This window comes from Taudactylus pleione, unplaced genomic scaffold (assembly GCF_031769625.1).
Source record: "Taudactylus pleione unplaced genomic scaffold, aTauple2 ptg000587l, whole genome shotgun sequence".
Classification (NCBI taxonomy): domain Eukaryota; kingdom Metazoa; phylum Chordata; class Amphibia; order Anura; family Myobatrachidae; genus Taudactylus; species Taudactylus pleione.
The window spans coordinates 3,324,902-3,350,802 of record NW_028284989.1 but is presented as its reverse complement, the minus strand read 5'-3'; the positions used below and the strand labels follow the sequence as shown (position 1 = coordinate 3,350,802).

Below are 25,901 nucleotides of genomic sequence, written 5' to 3'. Positions count from 1 at the left end.
TATGCAAATTATCTTGTCCACAATGCATCAGGCAGGGATGCCTCGTTGAAAAATCTCCCATTCTTTCCTGGAGCCCAGACAGGGATGCCTCGCTCGCAGAATCTCCCATGCTCTCCTGGAGCAATGGCCATGCTGCATTGCTCGAAGAATCTCCCATGCTCTCCTGGAGCGCGGGCAGGGATACCTCGCTCACAGAATCTCCCATGCTCTCCTGGAGCCCTGGCCAGGCTGCGTAGCTTGCAGAATCTCCCATGCTCTCCTGAAGCCCGGGCATGGACACCTCGCTCACAAAATCTCCCATGCTTTCCTGGAGCTCGGGTAGGGATGCCTCGCTTGCACAATATACCATGCTCTCCTGGAGCCCGGGCAAGGATGCCTCACTCGCAGAATCTGTCATACTCTCCTGGAGCTCAAACAGGGATGCCTTGCTCGCACAATCTCCATGCTCTCCTGGAGCCCGGGAAGGGATGCCTCGCTCCTCTCCTGGAGCTTAAACAGGGATGCCTCGCTCACAGAATCTCCATGCTCTCCTGGAGCCCAGGTAGGGATGCCTTGCTCGCACAGTATCCCATGCTCTCCTGGAGCCCGGGCAGGGACGCCTCGCTCGCAGATTCTCCCATGCTCTCCTGGAGCCTGGGCAGGGATGACTCGCTCACACAATCTACCATGCTCTCCTGTAGCTTAAACAGGGATGCCTCGCTCGCAGTATCTTCCATGCTCTCCTGGAGCTTTGAACAGGGATGCCTCGCTCACACAATCTCCCATGTTCTCCAGGATCCCGGGCAGAGATGCGTCACTCGCAGAATCTGCCATGCTCTCCTGGAGCTTAAACAGGGATGCCTCACTTGCTGAATCTCCCATGCTCTCCTGGAGCCAAGGCAGGGATGCCTCGCTCGCACAATCTCCCATGCTCTCCTGGAACCCGGGCAGGGAAGCCTCACTTGCACAATCTTCCATGCTCTCCTGGAGCCTTGGCCAGGCTGCATTGCTCGCAGAATCTACCATGCTCTCCTGGAGCTTAAACAGGGATGCCTCACTTGCAGAATCTCCCATGTTCTCCTGGAGCCTGGGCAGGGATGCCTCGCTCACACAATCTCCCATGTTCTCCAGGATCCCGGGCAGGGACGCCTCGCTCGCAGAATCTTCCATGCTCTCCTGGAGCTTAAACAGGGATGCCTCGCTTGCAGAATCTCCCATTCTCTCCTGGAGCCCGAGCAGGGATGACTCGCTCGCACAATCTCCCATGCTCTCCTGGGGCCCGGGCAAGGATGCCTCACTCACAGAATCTGCCATGCTCTCTTGGAGCTTAAACAGAGATGCCTCACTCGCAGAATCTTCCATGCTCTCCTGGAGCTCAAACAGGGATGCCTCGCTTGCACAATCTCCCAAGGTCTCCTGGATCGCGGGCAGGGACGCCTCGCTCGCACAATCTCCCATGCTCTCCTGGAGCTCGGGCAAGGATGCCTCACTAGCAGAATCTGTCATGCTCTCCTGTAGCTAAAACGTGGACGCCTCACTTGCACAATCTCGCATACTCTCCTGGAGCCCGGGCAGGGATACCTCGCTCCTCTCCTGGAGCTTAAACAGGGATGCCTCGCTCGCAGAATCTCCCATGCTCTCTTGGAGCTTAAACAGGGATGCCTCGCTCGCAGAATCTCCCATGCTCTCCTGGAGCCCGGGCAGGGATGCCTCGCTCGCAGAATCTTCCATGCTCTCCTGGAGCTTAAACAGGGATGCCTCACTTGCAGAATCTTTCATGCTCTCCTGGAGCCCGGGCAGGGACGCCTCACTTGCACAATCTTCCATGCTCTCCTGGAGCCTTGGTCAGGCTGCATTGCTCGCAGGATCTACCATGCTCTCCTGGAGCATAAACAGGGATGCCTCTCTCGCAGAATCTCCCATGCCCTCCTGGAGCCTTGGCCAGGCTGCATTGCTTGCAGAATCTCCCATGCTCTCCTGGAGCCCGGGCAGGGATGCCTCGCTCGCACAATCTCCCATGCTCTCCTGGAGCCCGGGCAAGGATGCCTCACTCGCAGAATCTATCATGCTCTCCTGGAGCTCAAACAGGGACGCCTCGCTTGCACAATCTCCCATGCTCTCCTGGAGCCCGGGCAGGGATGCCTCGCTCCTCTCCTGGAGCTTAAACAGGGATGCCTCGCTCGCAGAATCTCCCATGCTCTCCTGGAGCCCTGGCCAGGCTGTGTTGCTCGCAGAATCTTGCATGCCTGTCCTGGAGCCCTGGCTGGGACACCTAGTCCACAAGGATCTCTTCCTGGCTCTCTCTCTCACCTCTTTGCCATTTGTGAATCCGCCCGAGGAATTCCCCCAAACGTCACGGCATTGCTGCTGCGCGCCACTTTTTGCGGGGGCAACGGTGGATTTTACCCGACCTCCTGGAACTGCGTCCCGGCATCTGGCCCAATTTCAAAACCTCATCGGGACTTCCGGAGGTTGCAGTTCCCCTGTCTGGCCGGAATACCTCGCTAGCAGAATCTCACATGCACTCCTGAAGCCCTGGCCAGGCTGTGTTGCTCGCAGAATCTCCTTTGCTCTCCTGGAACCCGGGCAGGGATGCCTCACTCGCACAATCTCACATGCTCTCCTGGAGCTTAAACAGGGATGCCTCGCTCGCAGAATCTCCCATGCTCTCCTGGATCCCGTGCAGGCATGCCTCGCTCACAGAATCTTCCATGCTCCCCTGCAGCTTAAACAGGGATGCCTCGCTCGCAGAATCTCAGATGCTTTCCTGGATCCCGGGCAGGGACGCCTCGCTCGCAGAATCTTCCATGCTCTCCTGGAACTTAAACAGGGATGCCTCGCTTGCAGAATCTCCCATGCTCTCCTGGAGCCTGGGCAGGGATGCCTCGCTCACACAATCTCCCATGCTCTCCTGGGGCCCGGGCAAGGATGCCTCACTTGCAGAATCTGCCATGCTCTCTTGGAGCTTAAACAGGGATGCCTCGCTCGTAGAATCTCCCATGCTCTCCCTGATTCCGGGCAGGGATGCCTCGCTCGGAGATTTTTTTCCATGCTCTCCTGGAGCCTTGGCAAGGCTGCATAGCTCGCAGAATCTTCCATGCTCTCCTGGAGCTCAAACAGGGACGCCTCGCTCGCAGAATCTTCCATGCTCTCCTGGAGCTTAAACAGGGATGCCTCAGTTGCAGAATCTCCCATGTTCTCCTGGAGCCTGGGCAGGGATGCCTCGCTCACACAATCTCCCATGTTCTCCAGGATCCCAGGCAGGGACGCCTCGCTCGCAGAATCTTCCATGCTCTCCTGGAGCTCAAACAGGGATGCCTCGCTTGCACAATCTCCCAAGGTCTCCTGGATCCCGGGCAGGGACGCCTCGCTCGCACAATCTCCCATGCTCTCCTGGAGCTCAGGCAAGGATGCCTCACTCGCAGAATCTGTCATGCTCTCCTGGAGATCAAACGGGGACGCCTCACTTGCACAATCTCCCATACTCCCTGGAGCCCGGGCAGGGATGCCTCGCTCCTCTCCTGGAGCTTAAACAGGGATGCCTCACTCGCAGAATCTCCCATGCTTTCCTGGAGCCCTGGCCAGGCTGTGTTGCTCGCAGAATTTCGCATGCTTTCCTGGAGCCCTTGCTGGGACTCCTCGCCCCCACGGATCTCTTCCTCGCTCTCTCTCTCACCTCTTTGCCAGCTGTGAATCCGCCCGAGGAATTCCCCCAGACGTCACGGCATTGCTGCTGCACGGCACTTTTTGATGGGGCAATGGCGGATTTTACCCGACCTCCTGGAAGTGCGTCCCGCCATCGGGCCCATTTTCAAAACCTTATAGGGACTTCCGGAGGTTGCAGTTCCCCTGTCTGGCCGGAATACCTCGCTGCAAGAATCTCCCATGCACTCCTGGAGCCCTTGCCAGGCTGCATTGCTCGCAGAATCTACCATGCTCTTCTGAAGCCTGGGCATGGACACGTCGCTCACAGTATCTCCCATGCTTTCCTGGAGCTCGGGTAGGGACGCCTCGCTCCCAGAATCTAACATGCTCTCCTGGAGCCTGGGCAGGGACGCCACTCTCACACAATCTCCCATGCTCTCCTGGAGCCCAGGCAGGGACGCCTCGCTTGCAGAATCTCCCATGCTTTCCTGGAGCTCGGGTAGGGACAGATCTCTTGCACAATCTCCCATGCTCTCCTGGAGCCCAGGCAGGGATGCCTCGCTCGCAGAATCTCCCATGCTTTCCTGGAGCTCGGGTAGGGACGCCTCGCTCCCAGAATCTAACATGCTCTCCTGGAGCCTGGGCAGGGACGCCACTCTCACACAATCTCCCATGCTCTCCTGGAGCTCAGGCAGGGACGCATCACTAGCAGAATCTCCCATGCTCTCCTGGAGCCCAGGCAGGGACGCCTCGCTTGCAGAATCTCCCATGCTTTCCTGGAGCTCGGGTAGGGACAGATCTCTTGCACAATCTCCCATGCTCTCCTGGAGCCCAGGCAGGGATGCCTCGCTCGCAGAATCTCCCATGCTTACCTGGAGCCCTGGCTCCCATGCTTACACCTCGCCCCCACGGATCTGTTCCTGGCTCTCTCTCTCACCTCTTCACCACCTGTGAATCTGCCCGAGGAATTCCCCCGGACGTCACGGCTTTGCTGCTGCGCGCCACCTTTTGCGGGGGCACCGGCGGATTTTACCCAGCCTTCTGGAACTGGGTCCCGGCATCGGGCCCATTTTCAAAACCTCATCGGGACTTCCAGAGGTAGCAGTTCCCCTGTCTGGCCGGAATACCTCGCTCGCAGAATCTCCCATGCATTTCTGGAGCCCTGTTGGTCTCACGGCCAGTCATAGTATCTCCCTCGTAGTAAAGGGTTCAGCCCACCCTCTGGTAGGGACGTATCTTCCTATTGGCCGAGATGGTCCTCGCCGGGGGCGCTGTTGCCGACTACTGTCATTAGTACATGATCTCTGGTCTTGCTGTTTTCTCTTACCAGTGTTCCGCAGTCAGCTGTCATTAGCAAATTATTCCATCCGCTCCAGTCTTACCAGTGTCCTCCATTGACTGTTTATGTTTATAAGGCTTCTTATATGTCCCTTTATATCAGAAACATTTAAAATTAGAGAGACTAATTTTTTTTTACTTTCACCTAATATATCTCTTCCCCCACAATACCAATCACCACTCACTGATTCCCATATGTCAATCATGCAGGAAAAGAGTGCCACATAAATCACAAGGCACTGTTCGCAAGGTAATTTGCATATATGCAAATTATCTTGTCCACAATGCATCAGGCAGGGATGCCTCGTTGAAGAATCTCCCATTCTTTCCTGGAGCCCAGACAGGGATGCCTCGCTCGCAGAATCTCCCATGCTCTCCTGGAGCAATGGCCACGCTGCATTGCTCGAAGAATCTCCCATGCTCTCCTGGAGCGCGGGCAGGGATACCTCGCTCACAGAATCTCCCATGCTCTCCTGGAGCCCTGGCCAGGCTGCGTAGCTCGCAGAATCTCCCATGCTCTCCTGAAGCCCGGGCATGGACACCTCGCTCACAAAATCTCCCATGCTTTCCTGGAGCTCGGGTAGGGACGCATCACTCGCAGAATCTAACATGCTCTCCTTGAGCCCGGGCAGGGATGCCTCACTCTCAGAATCTCCCATGCTCTCCTGGAGCCCGGGCAGGGACGCCTCACTCGCACACTCTCCCATGCTCACCTGGAGCCCAGGCAGGGATGCCTCGCTTGCAGAATCTCCAAGGCACTCCTGGACCCCGGGCAGGGACGCCTCGTTCGCAGAATCTCCCATGCTCTCCTGGAGCTTGGGCAGGGATGCCTCACTCGCAGAATCTCTCATGCTCTCCTGGAGCCCTGGCCAGGTTGCATTTCTCACAGAATATCTCATGCTCTCCAGGAGCCCTGGCCAGTTTGCGTTGTTCTCAAAATTTCCCATGCTTAACTGGAGCCCAGGCAGGGACGCCTCGCTCGCAGAATTTCCCATGCTTTCCTGGAGCCCTGGCAAGGTAGTGTTGCTTGCAGAATCTCCCATGCTCTCCTGGAGCCCTGGCCAGGCTGCTTTGCTTGCAGAATCTCCCATGCTCTCCTGGAGCCCGGGCAGGTGTGCCTCGTTGCACAATCTCCCATGCTCTCCTGGAGCCCTGGCCAGGAAGCATTGCTTGCTGAATCTCGCATTCTCTCCTGGAGCCCTGGCCAGGTTGCATTGCTCGTAGAATCTCCCATGCTCTTTTGGAGCTTGGGAAGGGACAGATCTCTCGCAGAATCTCCCATGCTCTCTTGGAGCCCTGGCAGGGATACCTCACTCGCAGAATCTCCCATGCTCTCCTGGAGCCCAGGCAGGGACGACTCCCTCGCACAATCTCCCATGCTCTCCTGGAGTCCAGGCAGGGATGCCTCACTCGCAGAATCTCCCATTCTCTCCTGGAGCTCAAACAGAGACGCCTTGCTCGCACAATCTCCCATGCTCTCCTGGAGCCCGGGCAGGGATGCCTCACTCGCACAATCTCCCATGCTCTCCTGGAGCCCGGGCAGGGATGCCTACCTCGCAGAATCTTCCATGCTCTCCTGGAGCTTAAACAGGGATGCCTCACTCGCAGAATCTCCCATGCTCTCCTGGAGCCCGGGCAGGGATGCCTCGCTCGCACAATCTCCCATGCTCTCCTGGAGCCCGGGCAGGGAAGCCTCGCTCACAGAATCTCCCATGCTCTCCTGGAGCTTAAACAGGGATGCCTCGCTCACAGAATCTCCCATGCTCTCCTGAAGCCCTGGCCAGGCTGTGTTGCTCGCGGAATCTCGCATGCTTTCCTGGAGCCCTGGCTGGGACACCTCGCCCCCACGGATCTCTTCCTGGATCTCTCTCTCACCTCTTTGCCATTTGTGAATCCGCCCGAGGAATTCCCCCAGACGTCATGGCTTTGCTGCTGCGCGCCACTTTTTTGCTGGGGCACCGGCGGATTTCACCCGACCTCCTGGAACTGCGTCCTGGCATCGGGCCCTTTTTAAAAACCTCATCGGGACTTCCGGAGGTTGCAGTTCCCCTGTCTGGCCGGAATACCTCGCTCGCAGAATCTCCCATGCACTCCTGGAGCCCTGGCCAGGCTGCGTTGCTCGCAGAATCTACCATGCTCTCCTGAAGCCCAGGCATGGACACGTCACTCACAGAATTTCCCAAATTTTTCCTGGAGCTCAGGTAGGGACGCGTCGCTCGCAGATTTTCCCATGCTCTCCTGGAACTCAAACAGGGATGCCTCGCTTGCAGAATCTCTCATGCTCTCCTGGAGACCTGACCAGGCTGCTTTGCTCGCAGAATCACCCATGCTCTCCTGGAGCCTTGGCCAGGCTGCTTTGATTGCAGAATCTCCCATGCTCTCATTGATCTTGGGCAGGGACGCCTCACTCCCAGAATCTCCCATGCTCTCCTGGAGCCCGGGCAGGGACGACTCGCTCGCACAATCTCCCATGCTCTCCTGGAGACCAGGCAGGGATGCCTCTCTCACAGAATCTCCCATTCTCTCCTAGAGCCCTGACCAGGCTGCTTTGCTTGCAGAATCTCCCATGCTCTCCTGGAGCCCTGGCCAGGCTGCTTTGTTTGCAGAATCTCCCATGCTCTACTGGATCTCTGGCAGAGACGCCTCACTCGCAGAATCTCCCATGCTCTCCTGGAGCCCAGGCAGGGATGCCTCGCTTGCAGAATCTCCCATGCTCTTCTGGAGCTCGGGCAGGGAGGCCTCGCTTGCAGAATCTCCCATGCTCTTCTGGAGCCCTGACCAGGCTGCTTTGTTTGCAGAATCTCCCATGCTCTACTGGATCTCTGGCAGAGATGCCTCGCTCGCACAATCTCCCATGCTATCATGGAGACCAGGCAGGGATGCCTCTCTCGCAGAATCTCCCATGCTCTCCTGGAGCTCGGGCAGGGAGGCCTTGCTTGCAGAATCTCCCATGCTCTTCTGGAGCCCTGACCAGGCTGCTTTGCTCGCAGAATCTCCCATGCTCTCCTGGAGCCCTGGCCAGGCTGCTCTGTTTGTATAATCTCCCATGCTCTCCTTTAGCTTAAACAGGGATGCCTCCCTCACAGAATCTCCCATGCTCTCCTGGAGGCCGGGCAGGGATGCCTCGCTCACACATTCTCCCATGCTCTCATGGAGCCCGGGCAGGTATGCCTCGCTCGCACAATCTCCCATGCTTTCCCGGAGCACGGGCAGGGACGCTTTGCTCGCACAATCTCCCATGCACTCCTGGAGCCTTGGCCAGGCTGCTTTGCTTGCATAAACTCCCATGCTCTCCTGGAGCACTGGTCAGGCTGCATTGTTTGCAGAATCTCCCATGCTCTCCTGGAGCTCGGGGCAGGGATGCCTCGCTCGCAGAATCTCCCATGCTCTCCTGGAGTCCGGGCAGGGATGCCTCCCTCACTGAATCTAGCATGCTCTCCTGGAGCCCTGGCCAGGGATGCCTCGCACACAATCTCCCATGCTCTCCTGGAGCCCAGGCAGGGATGCCTCGCTCCCAGAATCTCCCATTCTCTCCTGGAGCTCGGGTTGGGATGACTCGCTCCAAGAATCTCCCATGCTCTCCTGGAGCCCGGGCAGGGATACCTCACTTGCACAATCTCCCATGCTCTCCTGGAGCCCGGGCAGGGACGCCTCTCTCGCACAATCTTCCATTCTCTCCTGGAGCCCAGGCAGGGATGCCTCACTCGCAGAATCTCCCATGCTTACCTGGAGCCCTGGCTCCCATGCTCACACCTCACCCCCACGGATCTCTTCCTGGCTTGTTCTCTCACCTGTGAATCCACCCGTGGAATTCCCCCAGATGTCACAGCATCGCTGCTGCAAGCCACCTTTTGCGGGGGCACCGGCGGATTTTACCTGGCCTCCTGGAACTGGGTCCAGGCATCGGGACCATTTTCAAAACCTCATCGGGACTTCCGGAGGTTGCAGTTCCCCTGTCTTGCCAGAATACCTCACTCGCAGAATCTACCATGCTCTCCTGGAGCCTGGGCAGTGTATGCCTCGCTCTCAGAATCTCCCATGATCTCCTGTAGCCCTGGCCAGGCTGCGTTGTTTGCAGTATCTACCATTCTCTCCAGAAGCCCGGGCATGAATGCCTTGCTCTCAGAATCTCCCATGCTTTCCTGGAGCTTAAATAGGGATGCCTCGCTCGCAGAATCTCCCATGCTCTCCTGGAGCTCGGGTAGGGATGCATCACTCGCAGAATCTACCATATTCTCCTGGAGCCCTGGCCAGGCTGTGTTGCTCACAGGATCTCCTATGCTCTCCTGGAGCCAAGGCAGGGATGACTCCCTCGCAGAATCTCCCTTGCTCTCCTGGAGCAAGGGCAAGTTATGCCTCGCTCACAGAATCTCCCAAGCTTTCCTGGAGCTCGGGCAGGGACGCCTCGCTCCCAGAATCTCCCATGCTCTCCTGGAGCCCAGGCAGGGATGCCTCACTCGCAGAATCTCCCATGCTTTCCTGGAGCTCGGGTAGGGACAGATCTCTCGCACAATCTCCCATGCTCTCCTGGAGAACGGGCAGGGATGCCTCGCTCACAGAATCTCCCATACTCTCCTGGAGCCCGGGCAGGGATGCCTCACTCGCAGAATCTCCCATGCTCTCCTGGAACCCAGGCAGGGATGCCTCACTCTCAGAATCTCCCATGCTTACCTGGAGCCCTGGCTCCCATGTTTACACCTCGCCCCCACGGATCTGTTCCTGGCTCTCTCTCTCACCTCTTCACCACCTGTGAATCCGCCCGAGGAATTCCCCCAGACGTCACGGCTTTGCTGCTGCACGCCACCTTATGCAGGGGCACCGGCGGATTTTACCCGGTCTCCTGGAACTGCGTCCCGGGATCGGGCCCATTTTCAAAACCTCATCGGGACTTCCAGAGGTTGCAGTTCCCCTGTCTGGCCAGAATACCTCACTCGCAGAATCTCCCATGCTCTTCTGGAGCCCTTTTGGTCTCACGGCCAGTCATAGTATCTACCTCGTGGTAAAGGGTTCAGCCCACCCTCTGGACGTATCTTCCTATTGGCCTAGATGGTCCTCGCCGGGGGTGCTGTTGCCGACTGCTTTCATTAGTACATGATCTCTGGTCTCGCTGTTTTCTCTTACCAGTGTCCCGCAGTCAGCTGTCATTAGCAAATTTTTCCATCCGCTCCAGTGTTACCAGTGTCCTCCATTGACTGTTAATGTTTATCAGGCTTCTTATATGTCCCTTTATATCATAAACATTTAAAATTAGAGAGACTAATTTTTTTTTTTACTTTCACCAAATATTTCTCTTCCCCCACAATACCAATCACCACTCACTGATTCCCATATGTCAATCATGCAGAAAAAGAGTGCCACATCAATCACAAGGCTCTGTTCGCAAGGTAATTTGCATATATGCAAATTATCTTGTCCACAATGCATCTTGTTTGTTACTGATGCCGTCTTTTCCTGTGTTGTTGACTTATAGAAATTAATAAAAAGTGCATTGCATGTAGTATGTGTTATAACTGAAAAAAATATACAAGTATATAAAAAATAAAATATATATATATATATATATATATATATATATATATATATATATAGATAGATATATATTGTTTATGTTACCTTTAACAGGTGTTGTTCCATAATAAGTAATATTCTCCAAACCAGTATACTTAAGAATTTGTCATTTTATTAATTAGTTAAATAATTAGATCAAGCCCTTTTAACTGGGACATATTCTCCCAGGTTTATAATGCAGGAATAACAACCATTGACATTGTCACACAATATTTATACATTATTACAATATTCCCGGGCAGGGATGCCTCGCTCGCACAATCTCCCATGCTTTCCTGGAGCCCAGGCAGGGATGCCTCACTTGCATAATCTCCCATGCTCTCCTGGAGCCTTGGCCAGGCTGCTCTGCTCGCATAAACTCCCATGCTCTCCTGGAGCACTGGTCAGGCTGCCTCGCTCGCAGAATCTCCCATGCTCTCCTGGAGCCCGGGCAGGGATGCCTCGCTCGCAGAATCTCCCATGCTCTCCTGGAGCCTGGGCAGGGAAGCCTCACTCACCGAATCTCTCATGCTCTCCTGGAGCCCTGGCCAGGCTGCATTGCTCGCATAATCTCCCATGCTCTCCTGGAGCCCGTGCAGGGAAAGGGCCCAGGCCATCTACCCCTTCTCCCTGGACCAAGTCGGGCTGGCCAGGGCAGGAGTCGTTGGGTGCGCGGCTCGAGGGATGACTTTCAATAGATCGCAGCAAGGGAGCTGCTCTGCTACGCACAAAACCCTGACCCAGAATCAGGTCGTCTACGAATGATTTAGCACCAGGTGCCCAGCAAAAATGCGATGCGCTGCGGGAGAGAGGCGGCCCACTTCCGTCTACGCTCCAGTCCCGTGGCAAGTGGCCCTACACGCCAGGGCCTGTGCCCCGGGGGGGACAAGCCCGGCTATCCCAGGCCAACTGTGGCTCGATGGCACTGCGGTATTGTTGCGCTTAGTGGGGATTCTGACTTAGAGGTATTCCGTCATAATCCCACAGATGGTAGCTTCACCCCATTGGCTCCTCAGCCAAGCACATACTCCAAATGTCTGATCCTGCGGTTCCTCTCATACTGAGCAGGATTACTATGGCAACAACACCTCATCAGTAGGGTAAAAGTAACCTGTCTCATGACGGTCTAAACCCAGCTCACATTCCCTATTAGTGGGTGAACAATCCAACACTTGGTGAATTCTGCTTCACAATGTTAGGAAGAGCCGACATCAAAGGATCAAAAAGCGACATCACTAAGAACGTTTGCCGTCACAAGCCAGTTATCCCTGTGGATAACTTTTCTGACACCTCCTGCTTAAAACCCAAAAAGTCAGAAGGATCGTGAGGCCCCTCTTTCATGGTCTGTATTCATACTGAAAATCAAGATCAAGAGAGCTTTTGCCCTTTTGCTCCACGGGAGATTTCTGTCCTCCCTGAGTTCGCCTTAGGACACCTGCATTATGGTTTGACAGGTGTACCACCCCAGTCAAACTCCCCACCTGCCACTGTCCCCGGAGCGGGTCACGTGCCGGCCAGGTGCTTGGAGCCAGAAGCGAGAGCCCACTCGGGGCTCACCCCCCCACCTCACCGGGTAAGTGAAAAAACTATAAGAGTAGTGGTATTTCACAGACGGCGCCCCATGGCCCCACGGAAGGGGACTGGGGGTCTCCCACTTATCCTACACCTCTCATGTCTCTTCACAGTTGCAGACTAGAGTCAAGCTCAACAGGGTCTTCTTTCCCTGTTGATTCCGCCAACCCCATTCCCTTGGCTGTGGTTTCGCTAGATAGTAGGTAGGGACAGTGGGAATCTCGTTCATCCATTCATGTGCATCCCTAATTAGATGATGAGGCATTTGGCTACCTTAAGAGAGTCATAGTTACTCCCGCCGTTTACCCGCGCTTCATTGAATTTCTTCAATTTGACATTCAGAGAACTGGGCAGAAATCACATTGCATCAACACCCGCTTCGGGCCCTCGTGATGCTTTGCTTTAATTAAACAGTCGGATACCCCTGGTCCACACCAGTTCTAAGTCAGCTGCTAGACGCCGGCCCCCCTGCCAGCCCACCGCCCCCCAGGAAGGGGGAATATAGGAGAGGGAGAGTGGACAGACTGGGGGGAGAGGCACCCACCGCAGCTGGGGCGATCCACGGGAAGGGCCCAGCATGTGTCCAGAGTAAGGGGAGCCAACCCACCTGGGAGCCCCCACAGCCACTCGCCACACTCCGGCCGCCCCCAGTGAAGGGTGTGGGGAGGGGTTGGTCGGAGCATGGGGGGCTGGTAGGGGGCACCTCGTCCAGCCACGGCGCGCGCCCAGAACCGCTTCAAGACCCAGCCCGACAGAACCCAGCCCTTAGAGCCAATGCTTATCCCGAAGTTACGGATCTGACTTGCTGACTTCCCTTACCTACATTGTCCTAGCATGCCAGAGGCTGTTCACCTTGGAGACCTGCTGCGGATATGGGTACGACCTGGCACGAGATTTACACCCTCTCCCCCAGATATTCAAAGGCCAGCGAGAGCTCACCAGACGCCACTGGAACCGCGACGCATTCCAAGGCCCGGGCCCCTCTCTCGGGGCAAACCCATTCCAGGGTGCCCTGCCTTTTACAAAGAAAAGAGAACTCTCCCCGGGGTTCCCGCTGGCTGCTCCAGGATCGGTCGCGTCACCGCACAGGACACTGTGGGGGCGCCCATCTCCGCCGTTCCGGGTTCGAGGATCTGAACCTGACTCCCTTTCGATCGGCTGAGGGTGATGGAGGCCATCACCCGTCCCTTCCGAATGGCACTCGCCCATCTCTTAGGACCGACTGACCCATGTTCAACTGCTGTTCACATAGAACCCTTCTCCACTTCGGCCTTCAAAGTTCTCGTTTGAATATTTGCTACTACCACCAAGATCTGCACCCGCGACAGCTATGCCCGAGCCCTCACCCTGGGCTTCCGCACTCACCGCAGCAGCCCTCCTACTCGTCGCAGCCTAGCCCCCGCAGGCCCGCCAGTGCCAGCGATGGCCGTGTATGGGCCCGACGCTCCAGCGCCATCCATTTTCAGGGCTAGTTGATTCGGCAGGTGAGTTGTTACACACTCCTTAGCGGGTTCCGACTTCCATGGCCACCGTCCTGCTGTCTATATCAACCAACACCTTTTCTGGGGTCTGATGAGCGTCAGCATCGGGCGCCTTAACCCGGCGTTTGGTTCATCCCACAGCACCAGTTCTGCTTACCAAAAGTGGCCCACTGGGCGCTCGCATTCCATGCCCGGCTCCAGGCCAGCGAGCCAGGCTTCTTACCCATTTAAAGTTTGAGAATAGGTTGAGATCGTTTCGGCCCCAAGACCTCTAATCATTCACTTTACCGGATAAAACTGCGTAGGGGTTCATGCCTGCACGGAGCGCCAGCTATCCTGAGGGAAACTTCGGAGGGAACCAGCTACTAGATGGTTCGATTCGTCTTTCGCCCCTATACCCAGGTCGGATGACCGATTTGCATGTCAGGACCGCTGCAGACCTCCACCAGAGTTTCCTCTGGTTTCGCCTTGCCCAGGCATAGTTCACCATCTTTCGGGTCCTATCGCACGGGCTCATGCTCCACCTCCACGATGGAGCGGGCGAGATGGGCCAGTGGTGCACCCGCCGGCATGGTCGGCAGTGGGATCTCACCTCAGCCGGGGTCGCCCCGGCCCTCACCTTCATTGCGCTGTGGGGTTTCGCTGTGAGCCCTCTGACTCGCGCATGAGTTAGACTCCTTGGTCCATGTTCCAAGATGGGTCGGGTGGGCCACCAACATCACGTGGTCATGGGCCCTCCTAGCTTGGCGGCGCGGTCAGGGATGCACTGAGGAGAGTCCGTCCTGGTGGAAAGCCGCGCCAGGAGCGGGGGGCCCTGTCGCCCCTCCCCGCTTCCTGCCATCCCCGGGGGAGAAGCAGGGGCAGGACATTTCAATGAGGGGAGAGCACAGAGGCAGTCATCTCCCTCGGCCCCTGGCGACGGCTCTTGCCGGGAGGGGGCTGTAACGCCGGGCGGCGCAGCACGCGGCTGCCCTGTGAGGGGAGCATGCCTGCGGCCTCCCGGCCACCTTCCCACCCCCTGGGCCTTCCCAACCGGCCCGGAGCCGGTCGCGGTGCACCGCCGTGGAGGAAATGCGCCCTGCTAGTGCAGGGACCACCCGGGCCGCATCCCCCCTGCCCCCGGCTGCCCAACCCCACAAGGGGGATGGACAGAGCAGGCAAGGGGGGTCCGACGAACCTGGGCAGCCAGCGCGTCAGCCCGCCGGATTGAGTCCTCTGGACGGACCGCACGGACACCACCTGTTTACCTCTCAACAGATTCACGCCCTCTTGAACTATCTCTTCAAAGTTCTTTTCAACTTTCCCTTATGGTACTTGTCCGCTATTGGTCTCGTGCCGGTATTTAGCCATAGATGGAGTTTACCACCCGCTTTGGGCTGCATTCCCAAACAACTGGGCGCGGTCGGATGATAGATGGGGGAGCGATCCTCAGACAGGCGTAGCCCCTGGAGGAACCCGGGGCCACAAGGTGCGTTCAAAGTGTCGATGATCAATGTGGCCTGCAATTCACACTAATTCTCCCAGCTAGCTGCGTTCTTCATTGACACGCAAGCCGAGTGATCCACCGCTGAGAGTCGTGGCTTTTTCTCTCTCTCTTTCTCGGTCGGCAGGGTAACTCTGCATTCCGGTGGGGGAAAAATAAAACAACGCCCTGGGGCCCTGGTGTCCGGGCACCCAGCCGCCGCCGCCGCATCCGGGTCCGGTGCAAGGGTCGAGTGGACGGGCCGCAGAACCCGTCCCTCGCCCGCGTCCGGCCCCCGTGGCTCCTGCCGGCGGGAAGCGCATTGTCTCAGATCTTCTCAACCTACCGCCTCCTCCCCCCTCTCCGGGGCGGGCGAGGAGGTGAGTGGTACCCAGATTGGCCTGGTGGGGACCTGTGCTTCTGGGAAATCGGATCGCCCGCTGGCAGGGCCAGCGGCGGGGTGGCCACAGGCCTTGGAGGCCGGTGCAGAGGGGAGGATGGGCCCCGCGGCTGTTCCCCCACCATCCGCCATGGCCTCCTTCCAGGCGCTTCTCCGCCCGCCCGGCCACTTGGGTCGTGGGGAGGGGCGCGGAGGCCCCCGTCCGTCGGGAGCATCTGGGGAACGCAGGTGCTGGGCCTACTCTGGGGCGGCCATCCGGGGTCCCCATCGCCCCCAGCCGTGGCTGTCCCCTCCATGCAACGGAGGCCACGGCGGGTCCAGGACAGCAGCACCCCTTCGGCCCGCTCCCGTCACTCTGTGCGGCCTCATCTTTTTGGATCTCTGGGCCCAGCCACGGGACCGGGGTAGGGGGTCGCCTGATGGGACGTGGGCCGGAGCCCATCGCCCGCCAACCTCTCCTCTAGCCCTACCGGGAACCCCCTCTCTCTCGGTGCTGCTTCGGGCCAACGGACCCCACAGTCCTGGGCCTGACCATTAATGATCCTTCCGCAGGTTCACCTACAGAAACCTTGTTACGACTTTTACTTCCTCTAGATAGTCAAGTTTGATCATCTTCTCGGCGCTCCGCCAGAGCCGTTTCCAACCCCGGCGAGGCCGATCTGATTACCTCACTAAACCATCCAATCTGTAGTTGTGGTCCATTCAGTGTAGTGCGCGTGCAGTCCCAGACATCTAAGGGCATCACAGACCTGTTATTGCTTGATCTCGTGTGGCTGAACACCACTTGTCCGTCTAAGAAGCTGGACGCGGACCGCCGGGTGTCGCATAGCTAGTTAGCATGTGGGAGTCTCGTTCGTTATCGGAATTAACCAGACAAATTGCTCACAAAACTAAGAACGGCCATGCACCACCACCCACAGAATCGAGAAAGAGCTATCGATCTGTCAATCCTTTCCATGTCTGGGCCGGGTGAGGTTTTCTCGTGTTGAGTCAAATTAAGCCGCAGGCTCCACTCCTGGTGGTGCCCTTCCGTAATTTTCCTATAAGTTTCAGCTTTGCAACCATACTCCCCCCAGAACCCAAAGACTTTAGTTTCCCGGAAGCTGCTCGGCGGGTCATGGGAATAACGCCGCCGGTTGGCATCGTTTATGGTCGGAACTGCAATGGTATCTGATCGTCCTCGAACCTCCGACTTTCGTTCTTGATTAATGAAAACATTCTTGGCAAATGCTTTCGCTCTGGTTCGTCTTGCGCCGGTCCAAGAATTTCACCTCTAGCTGCACAATACGGATGCCCCCGGCCGGCCCTCTCAATCATGGCCCCAGTTCCGAAAACCAACAAAATAGGAGACGGGAGTCCAATTCCATTATTCCTAGCTGAAGTATCCAGGCGACCGGGCCTGCTTTGAACACACTAATTTTTTCAAAGTAAACGCTTCGGGCCCCCGAGACACTCAGTCAAGAGCATCGGGGAGGCGCCGAGAGGTAGGGGCTGGGACAGGCAGTAGCTCCCCTCGCGGCGGACCGCCAGCTCAATCCCGAGATCCAACGATGATCTTTTTAACTGCAGCAACTTTAATATATGCTATTGGAGCTGGAAATATTTTTTATTTTAGAACTTGCAATAAGGATAAACAAATGACACATCAAGAACATAACACTCTCAACCATCACCAAACCCAAGTGCTCAGACCTAAAACCACTTATTTACCTATATACATCTGGAGAAGGACTCCTGATCCAGCACAAGAAAAACCTTCAATAAATAAAGCTTTTAAAAGAGCACATGAGTCCATGATTCATAACATAAAGTCCCAACGAATCATCATATCACAAACAGAAAATGTAGTATTACTATGCATCTCAAAAAACAGCCAACAACTGTTTGGAACAGCAACAGAGCTTTAGACATATGCAAACCATACCTAAAAACCAAGAGAAACTGAAAACCTACAGGAGTGTAAAGGAAAGACCAAGATAAGACAGTCCACCAAAGCCGAGTAGAGAAGAAGCCAATTTCCACCACCTCCTCACGGAGGCTTCAGATGGTGCCACAATCTGGACCACCTGACAGCATCCATTCGCCCCTTCTCTAACCTCCGAATCTTCCACACCTCATGGAGAATGTCACCTACCACCACATCCAGGGGAAGAACTTTCTGTCTAATAGATACCTGACACCATGCATTCTACGTGAAGTACCTAACCACTACACTAACTAAAAAGTGTAGAGAAATCATAACCCTCATACCCTGTGAATGCCCCATAGGCCCAACCAGCGTAACACAGACGGGAAAGGCATGGGACACCCAAGGCTCTGGAGACTCTATTATAAACCCCTATATTGAAAGGACACCGAAGCAAGAAATGGTCCATGGTCTCCTCCTCCCCTACACATTCCTCATGTGGGCAGCCACGATCATCGGCTTTTTTGTACTTCAGATTTCCCCTCACATAGAGCCTCCCATGAAAGGAGAGCCAAGCTATGTCCTCAAATTTCAGAGGTATCCTCGGATCATTAACCCGAGACAATCCCTCCGAACGGACGGTGCCTGGGCAGTCTTTCAAGGACATTGGTTCTCGAAAGTGAGCCTCCAGAACTTTCTTCTCCAACACCCTTCTAGAAGATGTTCTGAAATCCTCTGCTAACAAGCCCCAATGCCTTGTTTCTTTCAAGATCAGGGCCACGTAAGTTGGAAGATATCCATGCCTGACATGAAGACTCTTTACCGCACCTCCCCCCTTTCCAAGCATTAAGGAAGGGATCCACCCAGACCTTAAAGCCACCTACCCACCGAGGAGGAGTCTCCAACATGAGACTCTTCAGATGTAAATAAAGAAAGGTCAGGCTAAAGAATAGCTCTGGATTGACCATTCCAAGGCCTCCCTCCCTCCTCGGTCTGTAGGTTACGACCCGCTTGATTAAATTCAGCCTGTTCCCCCAGAGGAGCTAGAAAAACAAAGCCTGAATCTTTGTCCACCTAGATTCTAGCAAAAGACTTACTTGATTCCTATTTTTCTGTATGTTGGCAGTGTAAGTCTTTATCAAATCAACCTTTTCCCTGAGAGAGATCCTCCACCTCTTCCAGCTCTCAACCTTCGCAGCAGCCTCAACCAGCCTAAGATCCCAGTTTTTTGCGGCGTAATCACCAGGGCCAAATCTAATACCTAAAACTTTAATCTCCTGGCATGCCCGGGGGAGGCCATCTGGAAGGTCAAACTCCAGACCTTCCTCCCCCATCCAGAAAACTTCACTCTTTTCCTGATTAACCTTGGAGCCAGATGACACAGAATACTCCTGAATGATGGCCACCACATTGTCAACCTCCCTGGGGGAAGACAAGACAAGTGTGACATCATCCGCATAGGCCACTACTTTTAATGGACAACCCAGGCCCAGGTACACACCTCCAACTGCGCCACCATCAAGCCTCCTTACAAAAGGATCAATGGAGAACATGTATAAGAGGGGGCTCAGGGGACATCCCTGCCTGACACCCGAATCAACCGAAAAAGATGGACCTACCCAACCAATGACAAGAGGGAAGCTCTCGGCTTGCCTGTACAGGACTCTTAAACAATTCACAACCCTCACTGGGAGGCCATACCACTCTAGGAGAGCCCAAAGGTACTTATGATTGACCCTATCAAAAGCCTTAGCCTGATCCAAAGCCAGCAAATACTTTCCATCCTTATCAGCACGGCACCGCTCCAGAGCCTCCCAGATGCCAAGGACAGCACTAAAGGTGCTACGGCCTTTCACGGTACAATGCTGAGATGAGGAAAGTAACAACCTAGAAAATTCCATTAGTCTATTGAATATGACCTTTGCCAGAATCTTACGATCCGTATTGAGAAGTGCGATGGGGCGCCAATTCTCAATATGGGATGGATCTTTCCCCTTAGACAACAATATCAAAGCAGAGAGTCTCATGGAAGGAGGGAGTAACCCCTCAGCCAGGCATGCATTGAATACTTCCATCAGTCGAGGAGCCAAGATATCCGAAAAAAACTTTATAAAATTCGGAGGTCAAGCCATCCGGACCCGGCAATTTTTTGGAGGCTAGACTATCAATGGCCACCCTCACCTCTTCCACACTAATATCACTGCCCAGAGAATCAAGCTGGTCACCAAGGCTTACCAGTCCCGGAGTCTCCCTCAGAAAGGAGTCCATCATCTCACTGGAAAGTGGCTGCTCAGACAAAAGGCAGGAGTAGAAAGACTGCACAACCCCCAGAATGCCACCCTGAGCTTCATGGAGGACACCCTGAACATCATACAGTCCCCCAACCTCCTTAGCAACAACCGAGTTCCTACAATTCTGGAAAGGATCCGGTGAGTGGTACTTCCCGTAATCTCTCTCCAGAACCAAGGAATCATACCGGCTGTATTGTAACTCCTTCATCCTTGCTTTCACCCGGGAGATTTCCCCACCATCTCTCTGCCCAGAAATTAGGAAATCCAATTTCTGTCTCAAGGCCTGGTAGGTACGCTGATTTACCAAGTTACGCCTAGCTACGAGATTGCGGAAAAAGACCTGGGTCCTTTTCTTACATATCTCCCACCACTCAGACCTACTCCAGCCTGCCTCCAACAGCAACTCCTGACATTCAAAAGAAGTCTCTAAAAGACTGTCTTACTCCCTCCTCCTCCATGAGCTGAGAATTCAAGCGCCACAGGCCCCGCCCTTTCTGGAGGGACTCTGAAGCATTCAAGGAAACACACAGACAAACGTGATCAGAGAATTCTACTGGCCTCAACACAGGTGCCGAGGTTTTCAAACTCTCCTTAACAAAAAACCTATCCTACTCCTACATCTACCTCTATAAAAAGTGAAACCCGTGAGGTCTGGTGAATGTTTAATATGCACATCCACCATCCCTGCCTGTCTAACTATGCTATTCAGAAAAACTGAATCATAGCCCAGGGTCGTCTTTGAGCCTCCCCTGTCCTTTGGTCTAGTGATGGTGTTAAAATCACCTCCAAAGATGACCTGCCGGGCTGTAAATAGATAGGGTTTAATCTCATTGAGAAGGCACTTCCTGTCCCACTTGGACTGGGGACCATAGATGTTAATTAAGCGTAGGTCGTGCCCCCTCAAATTGACATCTAGAATCATACACCTGCCTACACGGACATCAATAACCCACTGGACGGTTACCATGCCGGTAAAAAGGACCACCAGCCCACCATATGGCTCGGCCACAAGAGACCAATAGGAGGGGCCGCATCTCCACTCCGCCTTAGCCTTGTGAAGATCAGCAAGCCTACCTACCCTGGTCTCTTGCAAAAATAAAAAATCAACATCAAGCGTGTCGAAAAAAATCAAAGGCTAAGTAAATTGCACATACAGACAAAATGGAGGCCACATTAATGGTGGCACCCTTGATGGGCTGGGGAGCCATCCTTCAGGGCTCTAGTAGGCACCTTGTTACTGTTCCAAACACTCAGTTATGTGCTCCTTACTTCTAAGCACACCCCTTCACCATCACCAGTCACAACAAACCCCACCCCAGGACCACCAACCTCCAACATAGGAAGGCCTGGAGAAGAAACTAGACAAATACTCCCATCCCCTAACACAGGAGGGATTGAGGTCACCACTGGCACAGAGACCTCCAAAGAAGCCACCCCTGATGGAGGGCCCAAATTTTGAACCGGGACAGAGGCGGAATCGGCCACTCTCACCCCGGGATCTGGCAAAATGTTAGCCAGCAGGTCTCCCCAACCAGAGAGGGTTCCCTGAACCCCCTCTGTCTGAGTGACCTCCCAGTGCACAGGTGCCCGAGCCTCCACCAACCCAGGTCTCCGACCCTTATACCCACTTTCGACATTGTGCGAGCAAAGCAGCCTGGCCAAGGCTCCGGGAAAGCATGGGAGATTGTCAGACCCCAGAGGAACTATCTCGGATGCCCCTTCACCCAGGACCTTTCTTTCCACCCTGGCCGCCACTAGACTCATCTCCACATCAGACTGCTTGTTATGGAAAGCCTCCTGACACCTGAAGTAAGGATGGCCTTCTACTCCACATAGGTTGCACTTAAAGGAGTTACACTTGCATGCAATGTGCCCCTCCGTATCACAATGAGTGCACTTAGTTATAGGACAATTCCTGCTCACATGGCAGAAATTCCCGCACTTGTGACACATGCGTGGTTGGCCAGAGTAAAAACATTGAATCCTGTCTGCACCAATATAGGCAGCAGACAGGATATGAGTATCCTGCTTATATTTTACCACTGCCGTCCATACCCCTCAGTGTCCCTGGAGCCTTAACCAATGGTGTACTGAGCGAGTGCACAAATCTCTATAACCAGAAAGAAATATCTGCTGGGTCCAGAGACTCATTGCGAACTAAAACACTCACCCTCACTGTCTCCTTGCATGTGATCGCTAATGCCCTAAACTTAACCCAGATGTCCTGGGATTTTGCAGATCCCCATACTGACCAAAAAGCCTGTAGCCCATTGTATGATACAAAGCTGACATCATATTCGGGAGAATTCACAGGATGTATGCAAGCATACAAATCGGTAGCAACGAATCCCAAACTAAAATAGGACTTCAAAAAAACCTCCCTAGAAGGAGGGGATCACTGCCCTGCCATTTCAACTGGACGGCATTCTTTCTTTTGGCAGACTGCATCCCCACCATCAGGGGCTCTACTTCCAACTCCCGCCCCACCTGCCAACACCCGAGCATAAGACACACCCCCCGGACGCACAGGAGGCAGATCCACCACATGGGGGGCATCCCCAATGCCATTCGTTTGCCCTGGGGCAACATTATCAGACTCGCAAGCAGTTTTCCTATTAACAGCTGCTTGCCTGATGCTCCTATTTAATTTGTCTATCAATGCAACAGCATGCAAACCATCCCTGCTAGGCAATGACTTTTCCTTCCTAGCCTCTTTTGCTGCATGCTTCTGCCATGATTTAACTGCTTTTTCAGCAGCAGTAAGTTTTTTAACTGCTACCCTTTGATTTTCTGCAGAAGGAACTGGTTGATCCACACCAATTCCAGAAGAAATCGAGAATAATCTCTCAGCTTCCTCCTGAACTTCTCTGCTTGAGCCACATTCAGGCTCCTCCTCCAACGCCCGGATTTCATCCATAATAGGGTTAGCCTCTTCAGAGGTACTTAAACTGTTACCCGCAGGGTTCAAACTGTCATCCAATGAAGCCCCACTCACAGGTTTCAACATGCTCTCCTGGAGCCTTGGCCAGGCTGCATTGCTCGCAGAATCTCCCATGCTCTCCTTGAGTCCGGGCAGGGATGTCTCGCTCGCACAATCTCCCATGCTCTCCTGGAGCCCGGGCAGGGATGCCTCACTCGCACAATCTCCCATGCTCTCCTGGAGCCCGGGCAAGGATGCCTCACTCGCAGAATCTGCCATGCTCTACTGGAGCTCAAACAGGGACGCCTTGCTCGCACAATCTCCCATGCTCTCCTGGAGCCCGAGCAGGGATGCCTCGCTCGCAGAATCTTCCATGCTCTCCTGGAGCCCGGGCAGGGATGCCTCGCTCGCAGAATCTCCCATGCTCTCCTGGAGCCTTGGCCAGGCACAGTATGTGTATATATTTTAAATTCAATATATTAGGCAAAGACTTGTCTACAATTTAAAAGAAAACATGCTGTATTTTTATCAATACATTTTTACAAGCGCAAATGAAGTTGATTTTAATATTTTATCTCTAATGAAAAAAACCAATCTGTATGCGCACGATATTAAAATCTATTGTGAGCTGCATGTATTTTATAACAAACATTTGAAATTAAGGGGCATATGTATCAAAGCCTGATGTGAGATAAAATCAAAGCTTATTGTGAGATAAATTGTGAAATACATGTCCGTTCATGTCTGCCCCCATACTCTGGAATGCATCCTTCTGATTACTCTATTGTCAGGTGTGAAATATATGCTGCAATTTCATGCTTCTCAACAGGACATAGAACTGGATAAACATTTCTCCATCTCACGTACCATCTGGTCAGTATTTTAAGTATGCACACATGTATTCTCATTACCTTGTGACATCACTGCATGACCTTTTGCCATGCTCATTTATGTTCTATAATACATGGACCTTTAATAAACAATCGTACCACCAGCCTGTCTTGTTCAGAACGATGCCACATGTGTTATAACAGACTTAAGTGCTCACCCTGATATTTGGAAAGCACTAGAAGCTTTGACAGTACTCCCATAACTGCATCCTGCCCATCTACTTTCAATTACTGAAATGTGTTTTCTGAAGCAATCGCACAGTTGTAATTATGCTTACAGCTACATTCTCTTACTGAAAATATCAATAATGGTTAATATATACTTAAAGCCATTGTTATATTCATCCTGACCAACTACTTTCAAGTCATTATTGCTGTTTTGGTACACAAATCTACTCAAATGTTTTTCGGAAGTAAAACTATTATGCTTACAACTACAAACTCTTACTGATCAATAATCAGACATGTGCGTGTGTGTATGATAGGGAAATACAGTAGATCGTAAGCAATCCTGTGACATAATTTTTTCAATGACCTGTTTGTCGAAGGGTTAAAATGTATCCATTTTTTTTGGTTAGCAGCACATCGTGATGCACCAGATCTTTTGTTCGTATGCATAGCAGTCTGCTAGATAAAGATTTATTTACTTTTATAGTTTGCCACACTTATAGATATCAATATTCAAAGTTTGTGAGCCTAGAGACCGCAGCATCTTACTAATATTGCTTCATCTAACAGTGGCCCTCATTCAGAGCCGTTCGCTATTTGCGGTCGTTCGTTCAAAAACAAGGGGTGGCTATTCAAATGATCCGTTCGCACATTGTAGTCTGTTCACACCTCTAAGTCTGAACGAGCGGGCAAAACATACGCTTGTTTATTTGATAAAAACGCATCCTGGCCGCACGCACCATACGTCATGTCCGCTATTTATTAGATTAATCGAGTACATCGAACAGCGTATGAACTGCTCGCTATTCTTGTGGTTGGTTTTTTCAACCGCTATTTTGCGAGCAGTTCTGAGTTAAAAAAAACAAGTGACGTGGTCAATGACGCTGCTGTATTAATTATGCACTCCCTTAAAACGCCCGTTTTGACCTTTAAGCATGCCTGCGTTCTAATTCCACTCCCCCGTTTTCAAGCACCTTCCCCTGTTACCACCCACATACGCCTCATTCTGTCACTCAAAATAGCAGGCACTCGCTATATAGCGTACAAACGATTTTCGGCCGCACTGACTGGCTCGCACATGCGTACTAAAAACCGTATGCATGCGCAGATGTGCGAACATCGCTCGGAACGAGCGTACTGCCACTAACGAGCGGCTCTGAATCAGGGCCAGTGTTCATTACACACAGCATGCTTTTCATTCCCTGGTTAAACACAAACATCTAACCACTTTTATGTAACATTTTATATAAAACCCTATCGCTTTATATAAATCCATATAAATTAATATAAAATTTGTATGAATTTATATAAAACACCATCAAAAGGGGAGAAAAAGTGGGTGGGTCAGGGGCGTGGTACGTGTCAAATTAAGTTTGACGAGAAAGGGTTCCCTTTCTACTCATGGTATTTATGGATCGTCCTCACACACAAGAACCGGTTTATATTAGTAACAATAAGACTGCTGGAAAGAGGAACTCCTTTATAATAATAGGACATTATAAGCTGTATAAGAGAAAACCCCTATAATCACAGCAGAACTATTGTAGTCAGAACATTCTTCCTTCAGATTGTTTCACTGGCAACTTTGTTGGAGCGGATTATGTGGTAAATTCACTTTCCAAAAAGTGCATTTGTGGCTTAATTATTATTTTGGTAAAAGGTGCGATCAAGGAGGGAGGTATATTCCCTATGTACTCCTGACTTCCTGTCTATAGACCATTGCACAATGGGCTTAATTCAGAGCCGAACGCTCTGACCAGAGCACTCGCTCTGAATCAAGGCCCTCCTACCTGTTCTTGGAGTGGCCTCATGGACGTTCACATAGCTGTAGCTATAGCGAGCGTCCTGATGATGACCATCAGGCTTGCGACGAGACCCTGCAGTAGGGTCTCGCTGCCGGAAGCCCTGGAGTGATTTTGGCTCTATCAGAGCCAAAATCACTCCCACCGACTTCACTTGTCAGTGGGGCCGGACTCAGATGGCAAGCGTTCCCATGGGAACGCCTCTGTCTGGCAGCCATGCCCCCGGCACGCCCACCAAAAGGAGGCGTGCTGTCACTCACCATCAACAGCATGCCCCCTTTGGTGCGAGACCCCAAGCGACGGATTCCTTGTCGCTCGCTGGGTCTCGCGCATGCGCATTCGGGCACCATCGACCCGTTTGCGAGCATCCTGCGTTGGTCCGAATCATGCCCAGTATCTCTCTGCAGAAGATGCAGCTGATCATAAGATGGACATGATGGGTCTTCCCAGGGGTGGGCTCAATATTTTTCCTATGTACACCAGAATTCCTGTCTGTAAAA

At 53.5% G+C, this 25,901-nt stretch overlaps 1 non-coding gene and 1 pseudogene across 1 annotated transcript; both read right to left on the bottom strand.

The window, feature by feature from the left end:
- Positions 1-11,179: 11,179 nt before the first annotated feature.
- On the bottom strand, positions 11,180-15,099 carry LOC148481286 (28S ribosomal RNA). Its single transcript, XR_015871934.1, has one exon. It is a non-coding gene; the product is annotated as a 28S ribosomal RNA (ribosomal RNA).
- An 860-nt stretch (positions 15,100-15,959) lies between these two features.
- LOC148481285 (18S ribosomal RNA) lies at positions 15,960-17,076 on the bottom strand (annotated as a pseudogene).
- Positions 17,077-25,901: the final 8,825 nt, after the last annotated feature.